Source organism: Ursus maritimus, unplaced genomic scaffold, assembly GCF_017311325.1.
Source record: "Ursus maritimus isolate PB19 unplaced genomic scaffold, ASM1731132v1 scaffold_3, whole genome shotgun sequence".
NCBI classification, from domain to species: domain Eukaryota; kingdom Metazoa; phylum Chordata; class Mammalia; order Carnivora; family Ursidae; genus Ursus; species Ursus maritimus.
The window spans coordinates 43,344,796-43,370,163 of NW_024425563.1; positions in this window are offsets into that span (position 1 = coordinate 43,344,796).

Sequence of the window (25,368 nt, forward strand, 5' to 3'; positions counted from 1 at the left end):
CGCCCTGGGCCAAAGGCAGACGCTTAACGACCGAGCCACCCAGGCGCCCCTAACTTCTGAGAATTTCTTTTACTTTTCTTCCAGCTCAGCCATGTAAGTGGAAGGAGATGTAAAAATGTTTTACTAGCATTTTAGGTGTCCTGTGCCAGGGGTCTTTTTCCTTGACAACCACACCAGTCATATTGCTGAAAATGAAAGTCAATCTATTCATTCAGCAGAATAATCTGGCTATTACATTTGGATGTTATCTTGATATCACTCTAGTGCAGTAGCCATGTGGAACTCACAATCTATTGAAAGGACACAATATATATACATAATAAATTGATGTAGAGGGTATGATTGTTCTCTATATAGAGTAAATGGGGATACTAGGGCAGAAGTGGAGGGTTTAGGAAATCTGGCAAAAGCTGATTTGAGCTGGATTTTGAAAGGAAAGGGTAGAAAGACAAAGGAAAGCATGGAGGGAGCTGTGTCAGTAAAGGCATAGAGGTGTGAAACAGCATCTTTCCAATCCCACACCCAGAACTACTTGGCCATTCCACTCTCTGGAACAGGTCTCAGGCCTCGTTTGGTGTGTCAAGGAGCTCCAGGCCAGTAATTTGATGTGTCAGCAAGTAGTAACCTCACACCTGGTCCTGCTAACTTTGTGCCTTGATTTCCATAATTAGTCTGATGCACAAGGCCAGTTTCCTCCTGTATTTGTCATTAATATTATTTTATTTTAAAAATTTAGATATATTGAAGTATAACATTGTGTAAATTTAAGATGTGTAAGGTGTTGATTTGATTATATTGCAGCACGATTATCATTGTAACATTAGCTAACACCTCTAATATGTCATATGAATTTTTGTGTATGTGTATGTGATGAAAACAATTGAGATCTAGCCTCTTAGCAACTTTGAAGTTTATTATACAGTATCGTTGACTATAATCCCTAAGCTGTGCATTAGATATTCTTGACTTATTTATCTGCTAGTTCCCAGTTGGGGAACCTTAAACAACCTCTCCCCAGTTTCTCCACCCCCCAGCCCCTACCATTCTACTCTCTATCTTTACAAGTTCAGCTTTTTTAGATTCCACATATAAGTGATATCAGGCAGTATTTGTCTTTCTCTGTCTGATGTACCTTACTTAGCATAATACCCTTAAAGTCCATCTGTGTCGTTGCAAATGTCAGGATTTCCCTCTTCCTCATGGCTGAATGATATTCCATTGTACGTACATATACACCACATCTTCTTTATCCATTCATCCACTGATGGACACTTGGGTTGTTTTCATATCCTGGCTATTGTGATTATTGGTGCAATAAACATGGGAGCGCTGATATCTTTTTTATATCTCTTTGAAATGTTTTCATTTCCTTTGGATATATAGCCAGAAGCGTGATGGCTGAATCATATGGTAGTTCTATTTTTAATTTTTTGAGGAAACTCCGTACTGTTTTCTGTAGTGGTTGAACTAATTTCTACTAATAGTGCACAAGGGTTCCCTTTTATCCACATTCTTGCCAACACTTGTTACGTCTTGTCTTCTTGATGATAGCCATCCTAACTGTGTAAGGTGATGTGTCGTTGTGCTTTTGATTTGCATTTTGCTAGTGATTAGTAATGTTGAGCATCTTTTCATGTACCTGTTGGCCATTTGGATATCTTCTTCGGTAGAATGTCTGTGTAGTTCCTCTTCCCGTTTTTTAATCAGATTGGGTTTTTCTGGTTGCTGTTGTTCGGAGTTATATAAGTTTTTTATATATTTTGGATATTAACTCTTTATCTGATATATGGTTTGCAGGAATTTCCCCCCATTCTGTAGGTTGTCTTTTCATTTTGCTGATTGTTTCTTTTGCTGTACAGAAGCTTCTTAGTTTAATACAGTCCTATTTGTTGATTTTTGCTTTCACTGCTGTGCTTTAGGTGTTACATTAAAAAAATCATTGCCAAGACCAGTGTCAAGGATCTTCTTCCCTATGTTTTCTCTTAGGAATTTTATGGTCAGATCTTATGTTTAAGTCTTCAAACAATTTCAGATTAATTTTTGTGAATCATGTAAGATAGAGGTCCACTTCCATTTTTCTGCATGTGCTTTTCCAGTTTTTTTTTTTTTTAAGATTTTATTTATTTATTTGACAAAGAGACAGCCAGCGAGAGAGGGAACACAAGCAGGGGGAGTGGGAGAGGAAGAAGCAGGCTCCTAGCAGAGGAGCCTGATGTGGGGCTCGATCCTGTAATGCCAGAATCACGCCCTGAGCCGAAGGCAGACGCTTAACCACTGTGCCACCCAGGCGCCCCTCCAGTTTTTTATCAACGCCATTTGTTTCCCTATTGAGTATTTTTGGCTCTTTTGTAAAATGTTAGTTGACCGTACATGCAGGAGTTCCTCCTGTATTTCTCGTTTCCCATGCCTGCTCCTGTCTGGAGCTTATCTGACCTTCTGGGATTTAAGTCCTGCCAAGTTCCTGCTGGTCCCCTTGGGCATGGTACTGCATTTGACTATAACCTAGCTCCCTTTTTCCACTTTCTTCCAGGCATAGTGTCAGATAGCTTTTGTAATTTTCTCTCATTTCATTTTCTCAAATACTCTATGAAGGAGATCGAGTTTGGATTTCAGTGGGAAGAAGCAATGTGCCAAGATGAGCTTCCCACCAGAACTCTGTTAGGGAGCACTCTTGCTCCTAGCACACTCCATTCATGTTTGCTTTTGGGGGACCACAGGAGAGTGATGGACAGGCTCAAGAAGCGGAGTGCCATGGAGCCACCTGCCCCCTGCTCCTCGCATTGAAGTTCCTTCAAAGGCTGTCAGAAGAAAGGAAATTGTAGCTCTAGTCTCTTTGGCATTATAGAGAAGCAAAAATAAAAATCTCCCTACTGTTGGATCCCGGATATATGTCTTTAGTTTAGAATTGTCTTCTGAACTACAGATCTGTACACTGAACTGCTTACTTAATATCTGTACTTGGAATTTTCAGAGGAAGCTCAAAACTGCAGTGTGTAAAAAGATGAATTCATCTTCTCACCCAAATTCAGCTTCTCTTTCAGTGTTCCAATATTGGTGAATGCTACCTTGATTCACTCAGATGCCCAAGCCAGGACCAGAGCAACATCTTTGCTTTCTTCTCCCCGAAAAATCCTGCGATATTCCATGTCTGCTCATCTATTTCTTTTCCATTAGCCACTTCCTCAGCCCATTTCCTCACTACCATTCATCCAACTGGTGTCCCTACCTCCTTGTTCCTGCTCTCTTCTCATCCATTTTCCAAACTAGCTAGAGTCACCACTTTAAAATCTTGGTACTCAAAGTGTGGTCCATGGACCAGCACCAATGGCATCGCCTGGGAGTTCATTAGAAATGTGTAATCTTAGAATCCTAAACTCCCAGGCCCCACCTCAGATCTAGTGATTCAGAATCTGCATTTAACAAAACCCTGAGGTAATACGTAAGTACATTAAGGTTTGAGAAGCATAGCTCTAAAATGATTATCTAATGGTATGTCTACCTTTCAAAAGCCCTTAAAGGCTCCCTACTGCCCTCAGGAAAATCCACTCTCCTTAAATGACCCCATAATGCCCTTTAAGAGTTAGCCCCTGTGTACTTACAGAGATTTGTCTCTTCTCTTGCTGCTCGTGACTTCTGAGCAACAGTCATTGAACTGCTCTCCGTTCTCTCATAGAGTGAAATCTGTGCTTTTCCTCTGGATTTGCAAGTGATTTTTCCTCTGTCTGGAATATTCTTTCTCTCTCTGAAACATTTCTTTCTCAAGGAAGCCCTTGTGACCTTCCATATCTAATTTGGTTTCCCTTTTATGTGGTCCCACGGTACTCTGGATTGCCCTTATCTTGTTAATTAATTTTTTTCTTTATCAAATAATATTTATACAGCACCTGTCTGCATTGTGCTGGGATGCAGACTGCTGAGAATACCTTGGATTAGAGATGCTGCTTTTATGCAAGTCTTCCCCTCTAGATCTGAGGCTTGGTGTGGATGGAAACAGTGTTTATCCACTTGTGAATACTTAGACGTAACACAACCCCTGGCACAAAAGGATGCTCTGGAAGAGCTTATTAAATGAATGGGGAGCTTCAACTATACTGATGATGAGCATGACATATAAAGGACATATTTTGTGAGTTAAGAAGCTAATTTTGGGGGGCGCCTGGGTGGCACAGCGGTTAAGCGTCTGCCTTTGGCTCAGGGTGTGATCCCGGCGTTATGGGATCGAGCCCCACATCAGGCTCCTCCGCTAGGAGCCTGCTTCTTCCTCTCCCACTCCCCCTGCTTGTGTTCCCTCTCTCGCTGGCTGTCTCTATCCTGTCGAATAAATAAATAAAATCTTAAAAAAAAAAAAAAGAAGCTAATTTTGGGGGCGCCTGGATGGCACAGCGGTTAAGCATCTGCCTTCGGCTCAGGGCGTGATCCCAGCGTTATGGGATCAAGCCCCACATCAGGCTCTTCCGCTATGAGCCTGCTTCTTCCTCTCCCACTCCCCCTGCTTGTGTTCCCTCTCTCGCTGGCTGTCTATCTCTGTCGAATAAATAAATAAAAAATCTTAAAAAAAAAAAAAGAAGCTAATTTTGGCTTTTGAGCAGTCCTGTGTATGTACAAGCTTCTCAGATTGGTGGGTAACAGACATTTACTTCCTTTGATTTGGGTGTGTATTCTTCGTCTTTGGAAAACTGGGAAATGGAGGTAATGGGAACTATTGTCTCATTTTAAAGATGCAGAAACTGAGATTCAGGGAGGTTAAACAACTTGCCAAGGGTTTTGTTGGTTGTAAGAGTTAGAGCTGGGACTCCAATCCAAGAGTGGCTGACTCCAAAGCTGAGGACTGTTTCCAGAGTCAGGACTTGAGTAAAGGTCAGGTTGGCTGTTTCTGTCCTGAGTAAGTGAATGAATGAATGAATTCCGTCCATCATTCTGATAATTATTTTACAAGATCAGGTATTTTACATTCAAAGGTCAACCATCTCTAACATAGAACAGTCTTCCTGGTCTTTTCCATTGACAGCAGACTCCCAGAAGAAGCTTTCGTTTGGCCCCTGCTGTGGTATCTGAAGCCTTTTTGCCTCTCCGTAGAATGCCAAATCTAGAAGTTACCTCTACAGAGGCTGGTTGGTTCCATTCTCTCTTTTCACCAAGGCTCAGAGACACAGAGTAACTTACCCAAGGTCACACAGCAAATAAGTGGCAGATCTGGGGTTCAAACCTGGACCTTTGAGTAGTTGATTCAGAGCCCTACCCACTGGCCTTTGCTACTTAGAATGCAGTAGATATCGAACAAATGCTTGTGTCACGATGCCTGATAGTCTTGTGATTGTTGCTCACTGCTGGCAGTTCTTTCAGTGTATGTAATGACTCAGGCCTCAGTCACAGGCAAGTCCCCTATGATTTTTAGTAAGCAAAAGAGAAGTTCATGTCTTGAGCTGTAATTATCTGTTCAAATTCCTGCAATTAATGTCAAAGATAATAACTTGATAGTTATTATTAAATATAAATGTGGATAGTCCTGAGATGCCCCACTGTAGCTGTCTATTAATCTTGAGTGGAGACATCAGCTGGCTGAGGTCTTGCCTCATGACAGTGTGTGAGTGTGTGTGAGTGTGCGCGCACGCGTGCATTTGAATGTAGTGTTTATACAGTCAGGGCAATGTGTTCCAGAATTTTCTACCCCCTGTTGTCTTTGAGGTGCATGAGGAACAAGCAGACATGTCCTCAGGCTGGGAGAGGTCTGCTGGTGGCAGTGAGGAGGAGTAGAGAGAACACAAGTGTTGGCGTCAGATGGACTGGGTTCATGTTCCCACCTTGACCTTTGGCAAATTTCTCAACTTTTTAAATTTGTGAAGTGGGTCTTGGAATACCTATCTCACAGGATTACATAAGGTAATGTGTGGGAAGTACTGTACACAGTGTCTGGCAGGTTCTCAGTGACACAGGAAGGGTTAATGAACCATTGACGAGCAACTGGTAAGGTTACCTGGTAAGTAGGGGCTTGTGGACGGGCTTCCTCCCAAAGGCCAGTTTTGGAGGCACTTATCGGGCTGCCAGCCATGTTTCCAGGGGTCAGCTGACTGCAGCTCGTCCTGACACTCCTGGGGTGGGCTTTGTCCAGATAGTCCAGATAGCACACCCAGAAGCCTTCTTATCTCTGGGAAAGGGTCTGGCAGGACCCACTTCTGGGGACAAGGATTCTGGGCAGGTAGGCCAAGACAGAGACTTAGGACTCTTACCAAAGAGTAAAACAGAGATGAAGCTACCAGAATTAGGGCCCAGCTGTCAGCAGGGCAGAGCCCTGTAAGCAGAACTGGGGCCAAGGTCAGAGGCAAGGTGCTGAATGGTGAGTCCAGGCAGGATGGAGCCTTAAAAATTCCTCCAGATTAGACACTGAGCTCCTTAAGGGAGCTGAGTTGTGTGTTAGAAAGCAGGTACTGGGGCCAAACTGCCTGTGTTCAAATCCTGGTTCTGCCATTTACTAGCTCTGTGATTTTAGGCAAGATATACCACCTCTCTGTGCTTCAGTTTCTTCTGTGAAGGGAGTGATATCATATCACTTATCTTGTAGTCTCTTTGGAGAATTAAATGAGTTCACTTATGTAAAGCAGTTAAATCAGCGCTTGGCATATGGTGGTGCTCAATAAAGATTTAGAGGGTCTTCTGTGTGCCAGGCACTGTTCCAGGCTCCAGGCATGTGTCAGGAGACTGAACAAAGTTTCTTCTCTTGTGGAGCTGACGGTGGTGGTAGTGGTGGTGGTGGTGGTGGTGGTAGGAGGGGTCAGACAGATAATAAACAAATATACAAATAAATTTATACTGTTAAGGGATAATCTGTAGGGCAGGTAGGCAGGCCAAAATGTTGAAGAGGGGAGATATTTTATTTTATTTATTTTTTTTTAAAGATTTTATTTATTTATGTGACAGAGAGACAGCCAGCAAGAGAGGGAACACAGCAGGGGAGTGGGACAGGAAGAAGCAGGCTCCCAGCAGAAGAGCCCGACATGGGGCTCGATTCCAGAACGCCGGGATCACGCCCTGAGCCAAAGGCAGACGCTTACGACTGCACCACCCAGGCGCCGAGGGGAGATATTTTAGATAAAGTGGTCAGGGAAAGCCCCCCTGGCTAGAAGACTTGAAAAAAGGCATGTTTGAGAGAGTCATGTGCATATTAGTTTGTAGGCTGAAGAAAGAGTAACTGGGGCAGCCCTGAGGTGGGAGCCTGCTTGGGTGTTGAGGGAACAGTAAGAAGGCTAATGTGTGGGCAGGAGTGGAGGGAGCCAGCAGGATGGCGGGGAGTGAGGCTGGGGAAGGAGTTGGGGCAAGTTACACACAGACTCGGGGTGAACTGCAGTGAGGACACTGGACTTATCATAAGGGAGATGGAAGGCCACAGTGGATGGCAGGCAGTTAAGCAGAGCTCTGCAGTTTCACGGGGGCTGTCCTGATAAGCGACCTCTCTGGGGCCAAGTGGACAGGAAACGGGTGGGGGGGAGCAGTGGAGCAACCCTCAATGGTATTGCCAGAGAACAAGCAGAGAGAGTGGTGACTTGGACAAGAGAGGAGCAGTTGGTGGTGAGCAAGAATCATATTCTGCATGTAATTTGAAGGTAGAGTGGATGTGGAGAAAGAGAGCGGAGTTGAGGCTGCCTCCAACACCTGTGGTCTGAGGAACTGGAAAGATGAAGTTAGCATTTCCTACTGGGTTTGAAGGAGCTGGAGCAGGGGGAGGAGATGGTGCTGAGGGGAAAGCAGTCCTTCTGCTTTGGGTGTGTTACATTTGAGAGTCCTGTGAGACATCTGATTGAGGTTTGCCAGGAAGCTAGCTCAGGGGAGAGACTGGAACTGGAGGCGTAGAATGGGGGCATTGTCAGCATGTATGTGGGCAAGTTCACCTGGAAAGTCAGAATAGAGAGAGAAGAGATTTCCAGGGACTTGGCCCCAGGGCACCCCAAAGTGGGAGGTCAGAAAGACGAGGACAGTCCTCACAGGAGGCTGGGAAGGAATGGACAGTGAGGAGGGAGGAAAACCAGGAGCAAGGTGTCTGGAAGCCAGTGGAGTGCATGTTTCCAGAGGGGGTCACAGGCTGCCAGAGGCCCAGTGGAGTGAGGACTGAGGATGACCCTTGATGTGGGGATGCAGAGTCATTGTTGAGCTTGATAAGGGCAGTGTCAGTGGAGCAGTGGGGATGATGCCCAGTCAGGGCAGGTTCAAGGGAGGATGGGAGGAGAGGAGAGGAGGCAATCATTGTAGATTCGTCTTTCAAGGAGTTTTATTATGAAAGGGAGCAGATAATTGGAATTCCATTATCTGGAAGGGTGTGCAGTTGAGTGAGAGAACATTTTCTTTTATAATGGGACAATAACTAATTTGTGTGCTGATAGAAGGATCCCGTAAAGAGGGGATGCTGATAATGCAGGCGGGGGTGGGGGGGTGGGGGCGGGGCAATTGGCAGGAGCCAAGTCCTTGAGTAGATAACAGGGAAGGACCTGCGTGTCCCTGGGAAGGGGCTGGCCTTAGATGCTAGCTCACACCCCCAAAGGAGCCCCTGGCGCTGGCTGGGTATTTCCTGGGCGGGGGCGAGACCACTGTGGCACAGTGAGTTCTGCAGAGAATGTTGGAAGACTTATTCCAACGCTAAATTCTTTTTATAGCTTCGGATTTCTGGTCTTAGACATACAGCGAATTTGATGAACATATTACCAGAAACCAGACAGGGCAGACACTAATAGCAGCTGCAGGAAATTCTTGGTTTCCAAATTATGCAGTTGTCCATCAACAGCTCAATTAATGCTCTCAGGCAGCCGCGGGTAGTCAGCTGTGTTTGCATTAAAAAGGGTCAGGGAGAAACCCTCAGGAAAATGAATGAGATAAAGTCCACCATTGGGCGGGCTTATTTGCAGTTATTCTAGGCAACTCTTGAAAGGGTGGGATCTCAGGCTGCTTTATTTAAGCTTTGCTGAGAATCGACAATGTGAGAGTATGGCCCTTCAAATAACAGACAACTTCCTGAAGCTCAGGGACAAAGGTCTTAGTTTTTTTTTATTGGAAGGCAGTATCATTTATTTAGGAATCTTGAGTTGTAGGAAGTCTCTGTTTGCCAGCCCTAATTATGGCTTATAACCTCGTAAGCCAGCTGGGTTAGCTAGTGGCCTTGCCCTCAAATAGGACATTTGGAGATTTTGCTGTGGGTGAGGGCATCTCTTTCTGTGTTCCTCACATTGTTCTTTCTCATTGCAAGCCTAACCTTCCCTCTTTGTCCTTTTGGTTTGCAGCCCAACTGATGGTCTTGGTTGGTGTCTCTGATCCTGGGGTCCTCGACTCAAGGGGTCTCTAGCTGTGGTATTCTCAGCTGTGTCCTGTCATCTGGACTTGGTCCTCTGTCCTGCCTACACATTTTGCTCAGTATCGCTGCTGAGTTTCTGGCTGCCAGTCCTATGATCTGATTGGTAGAGGAATGATGCCCCAGGCCCCACCTAAGCCCTGAGGAGATCCACCTGACTGTCTGGACCAGCCTCCTACCTGTATCGAAATTCTATACTGGGCCAGGCCTTCTGCTTGACAGAGGGACCCAGAGATGACTGGGACATCCCCTCAGGGGGCTCACGGGACAGTGGGGAGACCAGCCACAGGGAGGAGTCAGAGAGCATGATCCTTTTTGGGGATCTGCAAGTCCTGCGGTGGGACTGGGGCTGAAGGGCGATGAAGGTGGAACTGGGGAGATAGGTAGGCCAGAGTCTGGACCTCTTGCTGAGGACAGTGGGGAGCCACCGAAGTTTTAATAAGGCAAGTGACATGTCAGATTTGCATTTGAGATTTGCATGCAAGAATCTCTCTGGCTTCTGCTGCCTCCTCCAGGAGTGTGGATTGGAGGGCACAGGAAGACTGGGGAGCAGGCTTGTTCATCTTTGCCTCTGCCTGAGCCAGGGAGGTAGCAGAGGGGATGTGGGGGCTGACATCAGAGAATGTAAATGCACTCCATTGGCAGGACTCCCAGCTTGGCTTCAGAACATTATGCCACTGAGGTAACTTGCACAAATCTGATTCCTTTCAGTCCCCATACAAACCTGTTACTCTCCCAATCATATGGGCTGAGCAGCCATGTGACTTTAAATATTGCTTCTCCCTCCCAGAAATATTATCTCTTTGTAGAGACTGGGGGAAGGGATTATCTTCCTTTGTGGACTCTTGTGCACCAGAAATCGCAACTCTGGTCTCTGGGTGTTGAGATAGAATGGAAGAGGAAACTCACATGCTGTTTGCTTGGTGAGAGGCAGTAGAGTATTGCATTGGAGAGTGTGAATTTTCTACCTAGACTACCTGGATTTGAATCCCAGCCCCACCACTTACTAGTGATTCTGGGTGAGGTACTTACCCTCCCTATGCCTCAATTACTCCATCTCTAAAACAAGGATAATAATAGTAACCTATTTTATGATATTACTGTGAAGAGTAAATGAAATAATACTTGTAAAATAGAACAGGGCTTGGCAAGGTAGGATTTAATACCTTGCAGCTATTATTATTGGTGACTTAGAACATTTAAGGACAGAAAGGCAAGCATGAAATGCTTCTTAATGGCAAAGTAACTATAAAGAGACCCACCAAAATAGTCCTTCCCCAGTGGGGTACTGAAGAGACAGTGGCACGGCCCATAGACTATTTAAAAATAGCTAATAGAAAGTGTACATTAGTCTAGGCAAGTATCACAGGCTAACCATGATATCGCAGTATACTGTGGTTATAACGGTGGTAGGAACAAAGTGCTTTGGGAAAACAGGAAGGCATCGGTACTGCTTCTGGTGGGAAGGCTGGGAGCAGGGAACGAGGTTAATCAGGCTCCCACACCCTTCCCAGAGATCTGTCTTGCACACTTGTGACTAGATGGACCACCTCTGGGCAGCTCCCACTTTGCTCAGCTATTGAATGTCCTGGGGTCATTGTCTAAGCCTTTCCATTTCATTTTCTAGATTGACCAGATAATGGAAAGTTAGGGGGAGAGATAGCAGTCTCAAAGAACACAGTAACTTGTATCTGGGTCCATGAAGGGGTGCCCAAACTAGATGAATGCTTATGGGATCTTTTCTCTTTATTAAAAAAAATTTTTTTTATTAAGTAGGCTCCATGCTGGGCAATGCAGAGCTCAACCTCACAACCGTGAGATTGAGATCTGAGCCAAGATCAAGAGTTGGATGCTTAACCCACTGAGCCACTCAACTGCCCCTATAGCATCTTTGGAGAAGGGAAGTCATCATATTTTTATGCTTATGCAAAGAGGCATGGGCTCAGGAAGCTGAAGCAAATGCTGATTTAGCCCATTAGATTAGCTGCCATGGAGGATGCCCCACGGAAAAGAGATGGCGTGAAGGTTAGGGAGAGAGGAAGGGCAGAGAAGTCCCTCGCAAGGGGGATCTACCAAGAGCAGCAAGCATCCGTTCCAGGGGTGCAGGGCTCTGTGGCTTAAGACCTCTCCTGACCCTCCTTTTAACAACCCCAGCCGGCAGGCGAGGGCAGATGCAGGGGCATTGTGTTTTATGAGAATTTGAGAAAGCGTGATATAAAATATTAATAAAATCTTACTTTATTCATGAAATTAATGTGATTCTCTCAAGTGTAAAAATCTATCAGGAATCCCAGAATTTCAAAGCTGGCTGGCAGGTGGAATGACCTGTGGTGTTTATGCTAATGCCCCACGGCTGCCTGGGTTCGGCTGGTAAACAGAACTACCCGCCACTATGTGTAAGGATTGGCTTTGAATTATTCAAGGCTTAAATCATATCAAGTCTTCAAGGATACATCCTTTGCATAAAAAAGCGAGGTCCTATGTTATCAGGGTCCCAATCTGACAGATGTGAAAGAGGCTCAGGGAAGTCGTGTCACGGGGCCAGTACATAAAGCTGTTGGCAGCAGAGCAGGGACTGGAAGCCAGGTCGCATGACCCCAATACCAGGGCTTTTCCAAGGACAACCTATAGCAGGGTTCCTCAGCCGGGCACTATTGATGTTTGGGGCTGGATTCTTTGTTGTGGGATCTGTCCTGGGCATTGCAGGATGTTCAGCAACATTTCTGGCTTCCGTCTACTAGATGCTGGTAGAATGCAGACCCCGCCCCCGCTCTCCTCCACCCCCTCCCATCCCTTTGAGCTCTCCCCAAATCATCCTTTTTATTATTTATTTCCCGACGGGACTCAGGAGTTACAAGGAATCTGGTAACCTGTCTGGTGCTTGTCTACTACCAGGGATGATGCATGACTCAGTTTTGCCTTGGCCTGAGTGGAACTGGGCACCATGGACATGAGATCAGCTGAGAGCTAGGGTCAAATTGAGTTCATGTGAAGAGGTGGTGTATATATGCGATGGAATATTAGACACAAAAAAGAATAAAATCATGCCATTTGCAACAACATGGATAGAGCTAGAGAGTATAAAGCTAAGTGAAATAAGTCAGAGAAAGACAAATACCACATGATTTCGCTCATATGTGGAATATGTGAAATTTAAGAAACAAAACAAAAGGACAAAGGAAAAAAGAGACAAACCAAAAAAACCAGACTCTTAACTCTAGAGGACAAACTGATGGTTACCGGAGGGGAGGTGGGTGGGGGCTGGGTTAAATAGGTGATGGGGATTAAGAGCGTACTTGTGAGGAGCACTGAGTAATGCATGGAAGTGTTGAATCACTATATATAGTACAGAGATAGTGTATACCTGAAACTAATATAACACTGTATGGTAACTGTACTGGAATAAAAAGAAAATAAAATCAATAAAGGGACTTTATTTACCAAAAATTGAGTTCATGTGATGTCAGGGATTCAGAATGTTTTCTATTTTACTCAGAACCTTAGATCAATACAGTTTACCTTTTGGCACCCGTTCTGGTGACTGTTTCTATGTAGCAGAACACTCCCAAACTTAGTAGTTTAAAACAACCACCATTTTATGATTCAATGGGTCAGGACTTGGGACAGACACAGCAGGCATGGTCTGTCTCTGTTCCATCATGTCCAGGGAGCAGGGCCTCGGCAAGGAGCACACGAGGGCTGGGTGACTCTTGGCTGGGGGCTGGAATCATCTGGAGACTCATTCACTCACATATCTGATGCATGGAATGACTGGAAGACAGACTGTCTCTCCATGTGGCTTGGGCTCCAACGTGGCAGCCTCAAGCGGGCTGAATTTCGTACACAGTGGCTCAGGACACCACGTGCGAAGGCTCCAGCACACAATCAGTCGCCTTCTGTCTAGCCCCAGAAGTCATATAGCCTCACTTCCGTGACCCCTATTAGCCGAAGGAGTCACCTAGTGCACCAGATTCAAAGGGAGAGAACATTTCGCTTTTCCATGGAAAGAGTGTCAAAGAGTGTTGTGGCCATTATTGAGATATAATTCACATACTAAATCATTCACCCCCTTCAAGTGTACAATTCCGGGTTTTTTTTTAGTGTATTCAAGAGTTGTGCAGTCGCTATCACAATCAATGTTAGACTATTTTCCTTACCTCAAAAAGAACTCCCGTATCCATTAGTAGTCACTCCTCATTTCCTGCCAGATTCCTGTCCCCTCTGCCCTAGGTAACCACCAATTCACTTTCTGTCTTTATAGATTTGTCTATTTTGGACACCTCATAGACTGGAATCATATAATATACAGTCTTTGGCGACTGACTTCTCTCACAGCGGAATGTTTTCAGGGTTCCTCCATGTTGTAGCACATGTCAGCACTTCATTCGTTCTTACGGCTGAATAATAGTCCATTCTGTATATACACCACAGTGATTTACCCACTCGGCCTGGTGAGGGTCTGTTTTCTGGTTCATAGATGGCCAACTTCTTGCTGTATCCTCCTATGATAAAAGGAGCAAGGGAACATTTTGGGGTCTCTTTTCTATGAGCATTAATCACATTCATGAGGGTTCTGCCTTCAAGACCTGATCACCTCCCAAAGACCCAATCTGCCCCTACCCCGAAGGGAGGGGTAGGCTTTCAATGTATGAGTTTTGGGGGGACACAGACCTTCAGCCATAGCGCATCCACCCATGCGGTTCATTCAATGAGTGTTGGCTGTGTGCGCTCTGTGGTCAGGCGCCCCACCATGTGCTGGGGATACAACAGGCAGCGAAAGCAGGCGCAATACCTGACTTTCTGGATATATAAACCCGGGGAGAACAGTCAAATAATGACTCAAATGGTGGTTATTCACAAACTGAGAAAGGCCGTGAAGGAAATTCTTAGTTGCTTCAAGGGTGTATAACTGGAAGGTTCAAGCTGGCCTGGGGGATCTGGGAAGACTTCCCAGAGGAAGTGATATTTGAGTGGAGGTTTAAGGGATGCATAGGAGTTGGGTAGGCAAAAGCAAGGGATATTTTTGGGGGGAAGGAGAGATGGGGTAGAGGATAGTGTTCAAGACAGAGGAAGCAGTGTAAACAAAAAACCAGAGACTGAAAGGAGCAGAGCGAGGTGACGTGAAGTAAGGTCCGCAGCATTAGGTGAAGTAAGGTCCGCAGCATTAGATGAAGTGCGGCTCCTCTGAGGGCGGAGCCCAGTGTGACTGCTGGACACCCTGAAGCCGGCCCTGGGTTTCTCCTTCGCCTACAAAGCTTTGACTTCACCGCATTTGAATGCACGAGAATCAGATTAGTGCTGACTTTTCTCCCATAGCCTCCCTTTGAAGTCAAGTCATTACACTGGTTTTCAAAACAACACCGGCACGTTTGAGGAAGAGGTGGGTAAAGTGATACTGCATTTGGTGTCGTGTTTTGTCCTCTCAAAACCCAGTGGATCTGTGCTGTTCCTGCCTTTGGTAATGCTCACCACAGCACCAGATAGGGGTGGATAGTTTGTTTCGGGTTGCTCATCCTAGTAATCATATTCTGTGCCCAGACACCTTATAGATCACAACCAAAATTAACATTTAGTGGACAATGTAGATGGCCTACTAGTTGTTTCTCTTCATTCCAGATAGGTCAGCCCCCAGGTTCTAGCGCTGCCAGGCCAGGAAAGTGAGCTGAGCGGTTGGTCTTTTCCCTGTAAGTGATGGTCCCTGAACACCTAATGTGCGCCTGGTCCTTGTTACTCTCTGTGTGGGGTTCAGAATCAGGAAAGACATCATCTTTGTTCCCACCCACCCACTCCCCAGGAATCTGCCATCAAGTAAGGAGACTCTACTTGATTTAAAAAATTAAACACCAAATTAAGTTCATCTGTAATTGTAGCACCGTTCAGAGGCGAGATGGACATGTGTGGGCTGGAGGATTGGAGAAGACTGGCATGAATGGGGTTTGAGTTGACTTTGAGGGATGGGTAGGTAGGGTTTGGTTGGGTGCCAGGGAGGAAGGAAGGCATTCCAGGTGGAAGGGACTGCATGAGCAAAGGCTCTGCAGTGGGAAGGACACAGTTATGCTGGCGACAGTGAGGAAATGGGGTTAACTGGAGCAGAACAGAACACAATGGTTTGGGTCAAAAATAAAACATTTAGTAACAATCTCTTACATTTGTACAGTTTACATTTAAATAGTGTAAGAAGAATGGCCATTCACAGAGAGGTAGTATGACACAGTAGTTAAGAGTGTGAGCTTTGGAGCTGGATTCTTTCATTCATTAACTCTTTTTTTTTTTTTTTAAAGATTTTATTTATTTATTTGACAGAGATAGAGACAGCCAGTGAGAGAGGGAACACAAGCAGGGGGAGTGGGAGAGGAAGAAGCAGGCTCATAGCAGAGGAGCCTGATGCGGGGCTCGATCCCACAACGCCGGGATCACGCCCTGAGCAGAAGGCAGACACTTAACCGCTGTACCACCCAGGCGCCCCTCATTCATTAACTCTTAACTGAGCACTTACTGTGTGCTAGGCACTGTTAGAGGCATTGGAGATATAAATGCAACAAAACAGGCAAAAATTTCTGTTATTGAATTTATTTCTTATTTTTAAGGATGTATTTATTTATTTTTTGAGAGAGAGAGCGAGTGCGATTGCACAAGCAGGGGGAGTGGGAGAGGGAGAAGCAGGCTCCCTGCTGAGCAAGGAGCCCAATGCGGGACTCGATTTCAAGACCCTGGGATCATGACCTGAGCCGAAGGCAGACGCTTAACCGACTGAACCACCCAGGTGCCCCATAAGTTCCTGTTATGAAATTGAAATCCTAGTGAGAGAGACAGATGATATAAATTAATTAGGTATATAATATATGAAATATATATATATATACATACATGTATGTATGCACATGTGCACACACATATGTGTAATACTGGATGATGAGATATGCTATGGAGAAAAATAAAGCAAGAAAGAGGGATCTAGTGTGCCAGATCTAAATCCCTACTTTGCTACTTATCAACTGTATGATCTTGAGTAAATTACTTACCTTTCCAGTATCTCAGTTTCATTATCTGTAAAATGGGAATAATAACAGTCCTTGCTTATAGAGTAGTGAAGCTTACATGAGTTAATGTGTTAGCACAGAGACCTGTACCTGATAACGCTCTACAAATGTTGGCTGTGCTCTGTGCCCAGCTTTCCTCTAGGCTCTGGGGGTGCAGGGGTCATCCACGTGGACTCAAGCCAGTGTCTGTCCCCCATGCAACCCCCCTGTTCCCCGAGGTCTAGTCTTTAACAGAGCTCGGCACTTCCTGATTTGATCCTCCCCACAACCCTGTGAAGGAGTGGTCTGTCTGCATTATCAGCTCCTTTGCTAGTGAAGACACTGAAGCTTGAGGAGTAAGCACGCCAAGTGCTAGAGCACCAGCTGGGAAGTGATAGGGACTGCGATTTGAATCCAGTTATATGGTGCAAGTATTTTGTGCTGCTACTCAGCATATAAGAATTGCTCCTTTCTGGGGCATCTGGGTGGCTCCGTCGGTTGAGCGTCCGACTCTTGATCTCAGCTCAGGTCTTGATCTCAGGGTCCTGAGTTCAAGCCCTGCATTGGGCTCCACGCTAGACATGGAACCTACTTTAAAAAAAAAAGTGTTCCTTTCCAGTCCCCGTTTTCTCTGGCCTTGGAAGTCAACATTAAATTTCAAAAACCAAAAATGCCTGTTGGAATTGTAGAAGAAAAGATGCTGCTGTATTTGGTTAGCTTGTTCTGGAGGGTGCTGGCAGTCCCTTGATCTGGTTTGGGAACCTCTGAAAGAGACATACTTTAGTGGTGGACAGACACCAAGTGGGATGTGAAGGAGGAAGAAAGAAAACAAAACATAATATAACATAAAATAAGACAGGAGTTGTGTCAGGCAGTTTCTCCTAGGGACGCAGGATGGCCCTGGTCAGTGGCATAGAGCCCCACCTGACTCCTGTTGAGGCCACTGCCTGTTCCATGCAAGTGCCTTTGGGCAAATTTGAAAACTTTAGAATTGCTAATTAGAGACAAAACAGAAGCTCATAATCACTGGAGGTCCCAGATGGAGCTGGATGTTTCTGACATCTTGGGCATGAAGATGCATATCTTCCCCAGTGAGCAGGATGAAAAGCCTCTGCAGGCAAATGCCAACATTGCATCAGTCCTAAATCCCATGGAGGGGAGCCGTGAAGGTCCAGACTCCCAGGATGTGTTATGACTGTGAAGGCTGGTAATCCCCAGGTGGCGCTAGAGATAAAGAGAAGCTGGTGTCAGAGCATTGATACTCTTTCCAGGGAAGCAAAGGGAAGTGGAATTTGAAGTGAGTTTCTGCTGATCTTAGAACTTCCCCTAAGCTTGGCACCCAGAATGGTCCACCTAATTCTGTTAGAACACCCCCTTTCTATCCAAACTTTTCCCAACACTTTAACTGCCCAAAGTCCACGAGGTTGAGTTTCCTCCTAATTCTGTTAGAACACCCCCTTTCTATCCAAGCGTTTCCCAACACTTTAACTCCCCAAAGTCCATGAGGTTGAGTTTCCTCTTGCAATGTTTCTATTCTGAAGCCAGTTCCTAGAGTCAATGACAGAAAGAAGATAATGCATATTTTAAAAGATGGCTCAAATTTAAATTCAAGCATGTGTTTTAGTTCACATTTTCTCTGGATTACACACTGTTAAGCCACATCACCATCCCTAAGTTGTTTATACATAAATGATATGCTCAAAAGTGAAGATAGACCTGGGGCCCCTGGGTGGCTCAGTTGGTTAAGCGTCTGCCTTTGGCTCAGGTCAGGATCTCAGGGTCCTGGGATGGAGCCCTGTGTCAGGGTCCCTGCTCAGTGGTGGGGGTCTGCTTCTCCCTCTGCCCCTGCCCTCTGCTCGTGCTCTCTCTCTCTCTCTCTCTCTCAAATAAATAAATAAATAAATAAAATCTTAAAAAAAAAAGTGAAGACAGGCCTTTCCCAGATTAGGATGTGTATGTAGATCTTGACAAAGGAGATGTGACATCCCGGGAAGGAGCATGTGCCCTCTAGGACTCCATTCTGTGAACGTCCTGTCCTCTCCCTTTTCTAATCCAGGGAAAAATTGTTCCCTCTCTTAGGTATGGAAATGGGCCTAGAATACACTTATTCATTATTCATTTGTAAAGTAAATGAGTTTTCTACTTGAAATAGCAGGTGTAATTAATTCAATATAAATCTGAAAAAAGCAAGGCTGGAATAGCCTAGGTGATTAGGTAACCATGGCACGTTAAATAAAGTAATTAACAAGCCATCAGCTAGTTCACAGGGTGAAGATTTGCAACAAACTGTGCATGGTGTACTCTGTTATGGATTTCTTCTACATTTTTACAATTTCCACTGTGATTTGTGAGCACACTCCTAGATCGTGCCCATCCAAACAAGATCCCGGATAATTTAAAACACCTAACTTAAGCACAAAGGACTTCAGTTCCCCCAGGGCCCGTGTCTTCTGGCCTTTGTCCCCACTTCGTGTTCACTTTTAACAGCTCCCTGATTAGCAAAATTTTATTTCACTAAGCGGGCACTTATCTCTTGATGTCATCCAGGCAAGATCATTGTAATTAACAAGGGGCAGAATGTTTTTATTCTTTGCTCTCCCGGTGTGTGGGAAACAGGACGTTTCACAGGGAGACATTTCGGGGTCTTTGGCAGTTGACCAGTATCTTGGATGAGAATACCTCTGATTTCCTGGAGTTCCAAAGTCGGAGGGCTGGCTGAAGCCGTAGTGATCATCTGCTCCAACATGCCATCCCTGTCCTCCGCAGTGTCCCTGAGAAGACCGTCCACCCACTCTGTGATGGAACGGGTCATTTTTTCCCATCTGATCTTGGTTCTCCCGTAGTCCCTTCTGTGCATGGGTCCCAGATCTTATCATCCAGTCATCTTTCAAGATCTTATCAGTGGAATTCCTTTCAATGAGGAACACATCCCAGTGAAATAAAAAATGATGGCCACGTAGATTCTACTTTAAAATCAAGAGTATCATGGGAGAACTTCGGAAATAAATTTATATCTTAGCTTAGATGGGACCTTTGAGAAAAGCCATCTCTAATATTTATAAAACCTTGAAACTCCTTTAGGAAGTATCTGTTTCATGAATTGGCGGTGATGAGAATTAAGGTGAAATTAAGTTTCACTTTAATTCAGGTAACATTTGTTTTTGCCAGACCCTGGGATCAATCAGGAGGCTGCAAAGATAAATAGGTCATGGTCCCTGTCCGTGGGTCTACCTGGAAGGCAGATGAATAAACAAATGACCACAATACAGCACACTGGGATGAGGGAGCATTCGTTCATCCAGGTGCGGGGAGTCAGGGAAACCTGAGAGGTAGCGCTGTTGATGCAGAACTTGCCGTATTGTGAAGCGCCGGCAGGAGCGTCCGGATTTGGTGAAGCAGCAGGAGCAGGGGAAGAGAATGGGGGCAGGGGTGAGAATGCATTGTGATACCGCCCGCGGAGATGCCTTCTCTTTGTTTTCAGTAGAAATGCTTCCAGCGCTCGAGGTGCTGCGGTGAATGCCTGGAGCACGACTGCCCCTCCTGTCCCTCCCGGGCAGTCATGCGTGTTTTCCATTTACTGTGAATCTGCGGTGAGGGGTAAGGAAGGCTTAGCTGGCCGCAGGACGGAGATGCCCCTAGCAGTCTTACCTTCCCTGCACCCTAGTTAGTCAAAAGTTCAGAGCTCCCCTTATTAACTGCAAGTGCAGTTTTGTTTTGCTTCAGCCTGTGACCTTGTGCCATCTCTAGAGCTCTCCTAGGAGGCCACAGGTCAACTTGAGGGCTGCCTCTCTGGAGGGACTTGGAAAAGGTCCTTGACCTTTGAAAATGAATTTGAAGTGATCCCCTTGGAGGAGAGGGTTCCCTGGTTGTTTCTTTGATAGCATGACTCCCCCTGGTGGTTCTCTATTAGAATAGCTACTTCAAGGAGCTGTCTTCCCATCCCTTTGGTTGTGCCAGAGGAAAGGATTTAGAATTCATCTTTGTCACAAGTTTGAGCTGCAACTAGCAACTCTTGGTCACTTATTTCTGTTTAATGTAGGAGTGGACAGTATAAGTGAACTCACTCACCTGCATATGACAGGGCCCATCTGATGGTGCAATCGGACCCAACACGGTGTAATAAGAGCTTCAGGGAGTCGCTGGTTTACCATACATCCTTCCCTGGCCTCCTGCGGAGTCCTCTTACCTCAGATATGAAAATGAAGCTGGATCTATTGTCTTTAGAGAACCACTGTTAAAATGCACACTCACATTTTGGGTTAGCAGAGAGGAGGAGTCTTCATATGGGTAAAGAATAAAGTCACATTTATTGAACACCTATTGTGTGCTGGATATTGTTCAAGGATCCTTCACATATCTTTCCATCTTTAGTTGCCTATTCTGACGTTCATGGGATAAAAATGATTTCAGACCCGGGCCCATTTCCCTATAAGGTCATTTGCAGTCATCAGACTATGGATGCTGATTTTCAGTTCAGCAAACACACTTGCCGTGTGAGTAGTCTACTCCATGAGCACAGCAGCTCAGATGCTTTTATTATATGTGCTAATCTGTCTTAGGGTTGGACAAAGTTAGGGATGCCTCCTTTGTGTGACATCGCACAAAGTGTATGGTTTTCAAGTGTATAGTCAGGTGTATAGTTTTCTCTTGTGTAATCAATTATCATAAACAGGAGTTTAAACAACCTACATTTATTATTTTCCAGTTTCAGTGGGTTTGGAGGTCCCACTGCTGAGGATCTCATGAGTCTGCAGTCAAGGTGTTGACTAGAGAAGTGTCTGCTTCTAAGCTCATCCAGGTTATTGGCAAAATTCATTTCCATACAACTTTCTGAGGACACTAGCATTTTGCTGGCTTTCTGCTGAAGGCTGCCTTCAGATCCTAGAAGCCAACCACAGTTCTTTGACATGTGGATTTCCTCAACACGGCAGCTTACTTTATCAAGTCCGCAAGGAGGATCCTTGACCTTAGGGAGGCTCTCACCTGATTAAGTCAGGCCCACCCTCGATAACCTCCCCTTTTGATTAACTCAGAATCAGCGGATATGGAACCCTAATTACATCTGCAAAATATCTTCATCTTTGTCATCTTCTATTGGCTAGAAGAAAGTCACAGAGCCTGCTTACGGTCAAGGGAAGGAGATTTTACAGGGCATGACCATGAGGGAGCAGGGGCCCATGGGGGCCGTCTTAGAATTCTGTCTACCACAATAAGATTGTTCTTGATTCTTTCTTATTACAATGTCACAAAAACTGCCAGTCCATAAAGACAGAGACTGGCCTATAGAGTTCCATTCTTCCCCAGTTGCTGAAAAAAATTCAATACTGTTCCTGTACTGTTCCTGTTCTTGGCAGAAGGTGCCCAGGTGTTCTCAGCTTCAGAGCTAATAGTGTTTCCTTGGTCATAGGCTGAGGGGTCCTTGTGCTATGCAGCTGAGTCTCTGCTGGCCTAACCAGGCTCCGTTACAAGATGTGTGGGTGGGTTGTGGGAAATAGGGGTGAGGACTTCAGATTCTTTTTAAACAACTTTATTGAGATATGATTTGCATCACATAAAATTTACCCATTTTAAGTACACAGTTCAATGGGTTTTAGTGCATGTATACATTCAAACCATTGCTACAAACCAGTCTGAGAATATATCCATTACTGCAAAAGTACCCTTGGGCCTATTGCACTCAGCCTCTGCTCCCACTCCCCAGCTCCAGATCACTGCTGAACTGCTTTCTGCTTCTATAATTCTGCTCCCCGCCCCTCAGAAATATATAAATGGAGTCATGCAATATGTAGTCTTAGGTCCCTGGCTTCCTTTATCAAGCAGAATGTCTGTGTGGTTCATGTCATTGCATAATCGCTACTCTGTTCCTCTTTATTACTGCATAGTATTCCTTCCAGGACTGGCTACATAACTTGTGGCCCACTGCAGAATAAATATGGCAGGTCCCTTGTTCCAAAAGCGGCACAAGTGCCATTCAAGGTATTAAAGTGTACAGCTTTTCCCTGTCTTCTGCAGTCTCTTTCTCAGCCTGTCGTGGTGTTTTTTATTCTCTATTTAGTGTTGTGCTGTGTTCCCTCAGGCATGGGGATACTCACTGTGTCCCTGTGTGCACATGGCCCACTAGCAGCTGGTTTGCCTTCCCCATCAACCACTGGACCAGCATGCTGTGGCTTGGCTAGGGATGGGCAAATTGAGGCAGGCATCTCTCTTTTGCATGGGCCCGCTTCCCCAGCCCCAGGTGACCTGTTGCATTTCCTCTCTGCTAGGATGCGCTAGGTACCTAGATCTGAAACATGTCCTGTTGGACTTCACTGACCAAACACAAATTCAAAGATAAATTTACTAAGAATTTCAAGACAGTGACCATAGAACACTGAACCCTAAGTGTGGGGCCCTTCTGAGTGTGGGGTGTGTACAAATGCACAGGTGGTATCCTTGTGAAGCTAGCCCGCATTCCACTGTGTGTTGTATCATTTTGCTTATCTGTTCACCAGATGATGGACATTTAAGATTCTAGTTTGTGGTCATATGGGCATTTGCTTATGAGAGTCTTTGTGTGGACATATATTTTCCCTTCCCTTGGGTGGATACCTGGGAGTGTAATTGCTGGGTCATATGCTAGGTATGTGTTTAACTTTTTAAGAAACTGTCAAATTGTTTTCCAAAGTGGCTGTACCATTTTACATTTCCATTAGCAGTATCTGAGGGTTTCTTCACATCCTCACCAACACATACCATCTGTCTTTTTTATTATAGCCTTTCTGCTGGGTGTGTGTGTGGGGGGTGGTATCGCATTATAGTTTTGATTTCCATTTTCTTAATGACCAGTAATACTGAACATCTTTTCACGTGTTTGTTTGCTACCCATATATTTTCTTTGGTGGAATATCTTTTTACATCTTCTCCCATTTGTTTTGAATTTTTAAAAAATATTTATTTATTTATTTTGGTGGGGAGGGGCAGAGGGAGAGGGAGAGAGAGAATCTCAAGCAGGTTCTGCACGGAGCGTGGAGCTTCACGTGGGGCTTGATCTCACGAGCCTGAGATCACCACCTGCGCTGAAGCCAAGAGTCAGACCCTTAGTGGACTGCATCACCCAGGCGTCCCTCCCATTTGTTTTTAAATTGGGTTGTTCATCATCTTATTGAGTTGTAAGACTTTTAAAAAATATGCTCTGGATGTAAGTAATTTCAGTTATATGATTTGCAAATATTTTCTCCTGGCCTGTGCCTTGTCTTTATTTTCTTAATGGTGTCTTTTGAAGAGCAAAAGCTATTAATTTTAGTGAAGTCCAAGTTATCATTTTTTTTTCTTTTATGATTTGTACTTTTGATGTCATCCGATTATTTTTTATTACCCTCCTCAAGGAAGAAATTTGAGGTCATGGTGACAGATAGTCACCACTCTTATACTTGATTTGGGGCACTGAGAGATTTCTCTTGACTGTGTTATAGAAACACACAGAGAAAATGAATGTGATTTGTAGATTAATAGAGGCTTTGCATCCTCCCTGTGTCCTCCTCCCCATTGCGGGCATGCGGCATGTACTTTGGGAGAGGCTCGGGGCAGGCTTAGGGGTGATGGAGAAGAGCCGCAGCCTGACAGATCCACTCTATGCACGGAAAGGGAAAACACTGTGTGGGAATTGCAGGGATCAGGGGGATATTCAGGCTCTGGCTGAGGGATTTTTTCCCAGAGGATATGACTGCATGATGTTAGAAGGAGAATGGTTTGAGCTGAAGCTCTAGTTATTTATTCTTTGTTTCAAAATCTAAGCACTATTTAAGGCTAATGACCAGAGGCAACCTCAGTTTTAACTAAACATGCACATGGACGGGGTGCCGGGGTGGCTCAGCCGTTAAGCATCTGCCTTCGGCTCAGGTCATGATCCCGGGGTCCTGGGATGGAGCCCCACATCGGGCTCCCTGCTCAGCGGGAAGCCTGCTTCTCCCTCTCACACTCCCCTTGCTTATGTTCCCTCTCTCACTGTCTATGTCTGTCAAATAAATAAGTAAAATCTTAAAAAAAAATGCACATGGACGATAGAAGCAATCCTTGTAATATAAATGATTGAGAGATGATGCAGGACATGTTTATATTCTTAATATCGTTCTGTTAAAAAATACTTACTGAACACCATATATACCAGGCATTGTTGCAGGCCCCACAGATGCCTAAGCAGGACAAAACAGACAACAATCCTTGGTCTAGTGGCGTTTATATTCCAGGAGGGGGAGACAGAAAATACATAAAAAGGAAGGAAAATGATACAGGGTGACAGAAAGGATAAATGTTGTGGGAAAAGATAGAAGGGGATGGGGGATCCGGGATGCTGGAGATATTTCCTAGCTTACAGAGTGGTCAGGGCAGAACTTAGCGAAGGGGGTGCTATTTGAGGTGGGGAGGGATATCTGGGGGAAAGAGCAAGAAAGGAAGCCCCAAGACAGTGGTGTGCCCTGCATGTTCAAGGCCTGGTGCGGAGGTCTGATAGACTGAGCAAGGAAGGCAGGAAAACAATGAAGCAGGAGACAAGCCTCAGTCGGCCTCAGAAACCGTTCAGCCTGGAGCTCTTACAGAGAGTGAACCAGGACAGATTTTGTGCAACTATAATATCTGAATTTCTATTTCCTCCGGGTGTATAATAGTTACATTTTCCTCAAAAGATTTCCCCGAACAATACGACAAATTCAGTGTGTCAGTGAATAATAGTTAACTTTTTAAAATGTGAAATGATCTAGTGTGGATAATAACATATAACAAATGGATCTAAAATGTTATTACAGAGCTGCCAAAAAGATGAAAATACTGGCCTTTGTACAACTGAATAAATCTGAAATACAAAAATACATCTATTTTCTTTGAAATTGGTGTTAAATGGATTAATTAAAAACAGAGGCTGTGGGAAATGACACAAGATAATTTATTACAAAGGAGGCTATACAAGGGGACCCACAGCCTTAACCACAAAGCCATAGATGTGAAGCGCCACTCAGCAGGGTACGCAGTGCAATTCCTAGATAC